The following is a 7,304-nucleotide window of genomic DNA, read 5'->3' as shown; positions in this document are numbered from 1 at the left end:
TGAGGTTAGAGTCATCTAGCGGCGGTTCTGGAAAACACTAAAAAATTCTCCGCCACCTGGTGAGGCGGGGCGGAAACGGGCAACAAAAGAAAATGCGTTACTCTAAGAACCCTACCCGTCAATAATAACCCTATTCATCTTGTTTCTGTTAAACATCCTCCCTCTTGGTTGACTCCTCACTCCGGCAAGGTGATTGATTTTCATTCATTCCTACCGAGCTATTCTGTGCTAGGTTCGTAACGTTGAGCTACTTGTTTCGCTTGATGAGCTCATTTGTAGACTTGCGTCAAGTAATTGAAAAATAGAAATAATTTGACAAGTCCGTTTCTGTCGTCCATAAGTAAAATTTCAGTATGGCTGATGGGGTTAGTTAGGCCTAATCCTCAGGAATTAGCATTTTCTCGTCGCTTTCCGGTGCTCGCGGCCCATGGGACCTTGGTTGGCGCAGTTTAGAGAGCCAACATGTGCATGACTCGGGACGATGGAAATTAGTGAACGTAGGGTTAAGCAAGCGTCGGATCGGGCGGCTCGGTAGACGAGCCGACCTATTGATTGTCGCCAATTGTCCCCGCCGTCCGGGCCGTCGTTTCGGGACGCCGGAACCGCCGCATCGCGCTCGCCGAGTCTCGGTGAGTGCCGGGGGCCACCGGGGTCGTCCCGCGGTGGCCGGCCGCTGGTCAGAGCCGGACTGCTCGCACTCGAAGCCCCTCGGAACTCGGCCGTCCGAGCGGCCGCAGACCCCGCAGGCTCGCTCTCCGGCTCCTTTGTCTTGCCCAAGGACCCTTCGGCGGACCCCCCGAGCCGCCGGGAGGGCCACTTTCAACTTTTCCGGCCTCACTTGCAGCTTGTGCACAAAGGGGTAAAAGGTTCGCTCGCAGCGGCCCCTTTCTTTTTTTCTTTTTTTTTTTGCCCTCCTCATTTTTTGTGCGCGCCTCTCCTCTTCCGCATCCTTTTTGCCGGAGGAGGAGGGGAATGCTGGACGCGCAACATCCGTGCCGCCCAAGGAGCAAAATGTGCAACAATCGCGTCTCGGTCGGTCTTGGAGACGCAAAGGGCTGGCGTGCGGGCGTCCCCGTGCCGGCGTCTGTCCGGGATTCGCCTGCTGCCGCGGCCTAGCTTCGGACGCCGAGGTGCGTCTACTTTCTTTTCCAGGGAGGCGCTCTTGGGTCACTTTGCTGGATGTCGTGAGCAAGAGAGGAAAAGTCACGCCTATCTTACCCACTTTTCCAGAAATAGATGTTGCATCGTTTCTGTTAAAGGTTTTTCTTCACACCCCTGATTTGTTTTGTTTTTTTTTTTTTTTTTTGTTGTGGGCCCGTTGATTTAGTGCAATCGGTATATCCACGGAACATGCGCGCAGTAACGTTTGCTTGTTCTCCTGCCTCGAGGCAAATATAAAAAGTTGTCTTTTTCAATATTATTTGAGGCACAAAGGGCTTTGTAACGTTTTTATTTGTTAGGAAGAAAAGTCAACCAGTGGTCTTGTGCGGATGATTGGTTGCAGCATGTTTATATTCAAGTTGCCAGCGCAAAAAAAAAAAAAAAAAAAAAAAAATCAGCGGTGCTATTTTTCCTTACTATGTTTATGTTAAAAAGGGTTTGTTTTTAAAATTGCACCGGAGTAATGCGATGCATGCTCGGTTCTACATGTCAGGACGAGACTGGCTTGTCAACAAGCTGTTTGCTTGCTCCCCCCCCCCTCCTTTCTTTTTAAATTAGCCATTTGGAGCACATTACAAACGTGTGTAGGAGGAATTTTACCACAAATAGATCCGGTGCATTTATGGTATTAATAATATGTGGTTACATGCCTCAAAGGTCAATGTATTTTGTGAGCATGCCTGGTGTTGCTACACAGCTCATGCAATCATGCCATGTGGTTCTGTTCTACAACAATTGAGAGATTGAATGTAGAGTCTGTGGCGATGTTGACTGGCATTGATGGGCAGGGTTGTAAAAGTTACTTCACAAATGTACTGAAGTTACAGCTACTTATACGAAAAGATACCTAGGAACAGGTAGTTACTTCAAAGATACTTTCTTTATTTTCCCCAAATTTGTCAGAATATATTGGAAGTAAAGTTTTTTGTACTAAGGATACACACAAAAACGAGTTCGATAAGTGTGCTTTATTGGTGTCAATGCAAGAAATAAGGAAAACCGCATTCACATGACCATTCCAGGACAAATTATCTCTTTCACTTAAGTGCTCTATTTGACTTTAGAATCAGGACCTCCTCAAAGTGTTGATCTGACATCTTTGATCGCAGTTTAGTAGCAATTGTTCCTCCTGTGCTAAAAACATGCTGCACCGCCGCACTGCTTGGAAGCCCAGTGTTGAGTTTTAAGGGCACGCTTTTCAGCAGCGGCATGTGCTTGAGACACTCTTGACTTCTTGTCTGAGCAAGTTTAGTTATTTGTACAAATTCCTGCTCCCAGGAAGCAGATAAGGACAATGTTTCGAAGTTAAAGAAGTGCTCACAGTCCTTCGTCATCACCACTTTGTTCGCCTGACGACGCTTTTTCCATAGTTGATGTTTGCATAAATTTGTGTCGCTAGAACGGCATCGCTAATCCACCATTGTTCAAATGAGCACCGCCATTCACTAAAGTGTTGTTCGATAAAACATCGCGGGCGGGGCTTCGTTTGCTGAAACGTCGTTCGATCAAGTCAGTGCCTCCCAGGTCGTGCCCAACTCAACGTTAATCAGGGCACATGGTAGTGTGTTATTTCTTTGAAATTTATAGTTTCAACCATTTTGACGAAGTGAATAGAAAAGTACCTCTAAAAAGTAACTTCATTTAGTTAAAAGTTGCTGGTAAATGTACCTAAGATACAGATATTGAGAAAATAAAATGCCTAGGTTTGTACCTCAGGTACAACAAAAGCACCTGGATGCTGATGTCCAGTTACTTGTACCTTGGACTTTACAACCCAGTTGATGCGCTTTGCACGAATATGCATTGATCAGGGTGTTTAGCGACCGGGAATTGTCAGGGAAATTTTAATGATGAGGAAAAATCGGGGAATTTTCAGGGATATTTGTCAAAAAGCGAGTCCAGTCAGGGAAAATGAGCTGGAAACGCCATTAAGTGCCCTGAGCAAAAACTTGGAATTGGGTGGCAGAAAGAAGGCAATAAAGTCTGCTTAGAGCGGAGCGCGGGCTCTGCTCACCCGATGTAGAGTGTTGCACGATGCAAAGGGAACAGTCGGCCAATTTAGTCCAAGCCTTGGATTGGGTTGGGTTGAGGGCACAACACTAGGCTACATCCAGTTAGAGATACTAGATTTAGTAGCAAATGGGAAAGCTGCAGACCCCAATCCAAGCCTTAAGCCGAAAGTATACGAAAGTGTGTGCATCTGGCGGCCATGCTGCCATTCGGTTATTGACCTGTGTAACTGAGCGTCATGTTTTCATCGAGTTTCCCTTCCGGAAGTGGCCTCTTCACTGACGATGTTGGCGGCAAGAAAGTGCTCGTTTAATTCGGATGGGACAAACCCAAATATTTCGGAATATGCATGTTGGATTAAGCCTGTGCAAAATGATTCTCACAGTGCTCAATGCCATGTGTTGTGATGGTCATATATTTAACCGCCTCTACAGTGGTCAGGGAATTTCATCTGAAATTGTCAGGGAAAGCCTGGAAAAGACGGGAAATTTCAAATTAATAATTTGCTAGACACCCTGATTGATGTAATTACTGCTGCGCGATGCACGTTAAAGACATTAAGTTCGTACTGTGCTGGTCAAATCGCCCCTGTGCAAATTAGACACACATTGCCGCCTCTTGAGGGGAGTAACTTCCTGCTATCCATACATCAAATTTGATGTTCAAACTTTTGATGGCTGCAAATTTTAATTGCAAAAGGGAGACGGCTGCTTATTTACTGGTCCTATTTCGAAGTCTGCAGAGAGTTTCGGAGGGATTGGGTTTGCATTAAAAACAATGGAGGCCTCGCCAAGGGGCTGCTAAATTTCACACGAGAGTTGCCCTATTGCACCAGTAACTGATGTTACAAGGAGGAAAACTGTACCCAGTTTCAGGTTAAGAAAAACAGGAGCTCCGTTCTTTCCACTTTAGGAGGCAAGTGGTCTCTTCCTTCTCTCCAGCATTTACTCGATCATGTCAAAGGAGTAGAGGGGGTAGTGTTGGCGATTTTGCAAGCTCATGGCAGCGATGCGAGAAATTTGCACCAACATTGCGGAAAAGCTGATTTTCCTTTATTAATACTGAAAGTATAATAAATTGGGCCCTGCTACATGGCCGGATCATTACGGTAGGCTTCTGCGAATTTCCAAGACTTTCGATTATTGCCTCAAATAACATCATATTCAATTTGCCCGTTTCGCAATATTTCTCATGCTCGTCTGTTCTGGGTGGATAGCTAGCATCGTTAGTGCGCCTGTCACCATGCGGTGGTGTACTCCAGTCAAGCAACAACCACATAGCAGGTGTTGCAATTGTGTATATCTTGCTTCGCCGCAGCGCACCGGCGTGCTAGGGGGAAGTAGTCCTCCAGAGTGGGATGTAACATGCAGTTTGTGAATAAAACTGCAGTCAGCTATACTCGTTTTCACCTCAAGGACAAAAGCAGGTTTTGCACATTGTTCATATGCTGTGCAACGAAGGAAGAAGGTGCTAATGGCATTCGAAGCATGTACGTCTTGATATATCTAATCTAAAATGCACCTACATGTATCTTAATTTTCTGCATAGAGGGGGAGGTTAGGAATGCTTGGCGAGGAGCCAGACGTCTTTCACTACGGTTCTTGAGGTGAAAACGAGTACAATATATGTAATAGACTGCAATATTCTGACAATACCTTTTTCACGTTCAAGATTCATCCATTACGGCTTTGTTAGTTCATTTTTATGTCAACTCTCGTTTAGCTGTTACTGTAATATAAGTGTGTTCGGATAACCTGCAGTCATGAAAAATTTGTATAATACTAGTATAGTCTTTTTTACTGTACTTTGCTAGCGTAATTTTTTTTTTTTTATTGTTGAAATTTTATGGACTGCCTGTTTGCACACAAGCTTGAAACTGCTTTGTAAAACAGGATGCCTTTGATTTAAAAAAACAAAAACAACTGGATATGAACTTATTATTTTAATTTATATAGAGTACATACATTCAGTGACGTGGGAATGCAGTGAATTAAAACTAAATTAAGCTGCATCAGTAAATGCAAGCCTGGCAATAACCTGAATGAGTGAGGCAGATTGCTTTTTTTTTTCTTTAAGCAGGCATACTTATTGTTCTTGTGCAGATTTTTTTAAAAATAAAATTGTGCTTATAAAATATCATTGATGTTCATAATTAGATGACAAAAGCTTTGTTTTCTTTCTAAATTACAAACTGCAGTTTTGTTACAACTTTAGAACTTGAGCAAACATCAAATTGGGTGCTCGAAATTATTATATTCTAACATTATTTCATTGGAATATACTGCTTGGTTTACATTTCACTTTGTATCTAAAATAATGATGCCTAGCAGTTTGTACTGCCATTCATCTAACAACATCTTGTTACCGTGTCTTGGGCTTCTATGCACAGTTAAACTGCTAGCTGGGGAAGCAAACCTGCTATGCTGTTGATGCCATCAAAACGTTGCAAAAAGCAGGTTGAAAACTGTCATCAAAGTTTTCAACAGGAAGGCAAAGTAGACATAAGCGCATAAATCTTAACATGAGATTTGCACAAGTATGAATGAAAATGAAATGTGTGCTTATGCTCTATAAGCCCTTTTTACTGCTTCAAAATGGACTTTTGGCTGCTCGAATAGGTGCTTCAAAATAGCTCGGAGCAATCACATCACTGCAATGGCCTGAGATGCATAGACAGAAGATTTTTTGATAAGCTCTTTGGTTGTCAGATAGTAGTCAGAACAAGAATCTTGCATCCTGTGCAGCTTCCCACTGAAACACTTGTTGCAATAATCGTCATGTGCTTACATAATTTAGTAGTCTGTTTTTCTGTTGTAAGCATATTCACAATAGAAGAGAAAGATTATTTGAAACAGTAAAATTCTGTTGAGGGTTTGCATGAAATGATGTTCTGCTGGCATCATAGCTCAGGCTTCTAATCCCTTACAAGTATCTAGGTGACATAAATAGACAGATATAAATCGTTTAAGTATCTCTTTTGTGTTTGCTGTGTGGTTATTTTGTTTTTGCAAGTGCCTTGTGAAGACTATTGATTTTATGGGGTACACTAAAATCTCAGCGACGCAATTGCTTTTCTGACATATGGATGTGCCTCATAAGTGAAACGTCCAAGTGATGCACCACTGAATTGGGTGGGTCTCAAACCAAAGAACTGTTGCTTATGGACTTACAAACAGAGGGCCACTTTGAAACCTTCTCAGATAATATACTAAGCCTCTTTCTTGTGTGATTGCAGAGTTGGCTAAAGTACATCTTAAAAGTACTTGGAAGGTACAAAGTAAATGCACTTCAAGTAAAGTAGTAAATACACTGGGTGGAATGGACTTGAAGTAAAGTTCTAGAAATACAATGTACTTGCAAAGTAAAGTGCAAGTACTTTTAATCTTTTATGATGCCCTTTCAATCCCTTATACTTTTTTTTTTTTTTTTTAACTGGTATGCATTGCCCCAAGGGTAATCGGAAGTGCGTCAGTTATTTTCGGGAATGGCACGAAACATTGGATGAAGTCAAGTGGCCACAGAGTAGTAGTTTTACTCTCGTTAGCTAACTATTTAACTTAGTCAACTTACACGGCACTTATTTGTATCAGTCTTATGACCGCCATTACTCACTTGAAGAAATGACCGGGCGACGTCTCAAACGACGATACCACGTTTTTACAATACTTTTTTTTTTTTTTTTCAAATTTGGGGAATGTGTTTTGAAGTCGGAAGTTATACCTTCCTGGGAAAGCTCCAGTAAAAATATTTTGAGTTCAAGTACACACTCGGAGAACATAATTCAAGTAAAGTACAAGTTTTCTAAACCTAATTAAAGAAGTACTTTAAGTACAATTTACTTAAAGTACTTCTCAACACTGTGCGGTTGTAGGACTGAAGCAATAAGAATGACACTGGTCCCTTTGCTTGTGTTTAATTTATGTATTTTATTTGTTTGATGAGGTGTCATAGCACTCTTTCCGTAGCTTTGTGTTCTTTCCTTTCTGTGTGCTTGTATGCAAGGTGATTATGGTACATTCAGTGAGCATGTCTTGCAATCTTTTTCTACCCACGTTGTTTATGTGGGTAGAAATTGAGGGAGAGGAGGAAACGAAAGCGTTTCTAAAGGGCCGAGCGCTGACTAGAATGCTTAG

General features: G+C 42.4%; 1 protein-coding gene across 1 annotated transcript in view; it reads left to right on the top strand.

Moving 5' to 3' along the window:
* The first annotated feature begins 45 nt into the window (after positions 1-45).
* Positions 46-7,304, top strand: part of LOC8051735 (xaa-Pro aminopeptidase 1) — a 28,814-nt gene continuing 21,555 nt past the window's right edge. Inside the window, exon 1 of the mRNA XM_040499044.2 lies at positions 46-189. The gene's annotated coding sequence lies outside the window, so the exon portion shown is untranslated. The remainder of the gene's footprint in view (positions 190-7,304) is intronic.

This window comes from Ixodes scapularis, unplaced genomic scaffold, assembly GCF_016920785.2.
Source record: "Ixodes scapularis isolate PalLabHiFi unplaced genomic scaffold, ASM1692078v2 PGA_scaffold9__187_contigs__length_104089568, whole genome shotgun sequence".
Taxonomy (NCBI): Eukaryota; Metazoa; Arthropoda; class Arachnida; order Ixodida; family Ixodidae; genus Ixodes; species Ixodes scapularis.
The sequence above is the reverse complement of the archived record's forward strand: the minus strand, read 5'-3'. Positions and strand labels throughout refer to the sequence as shown.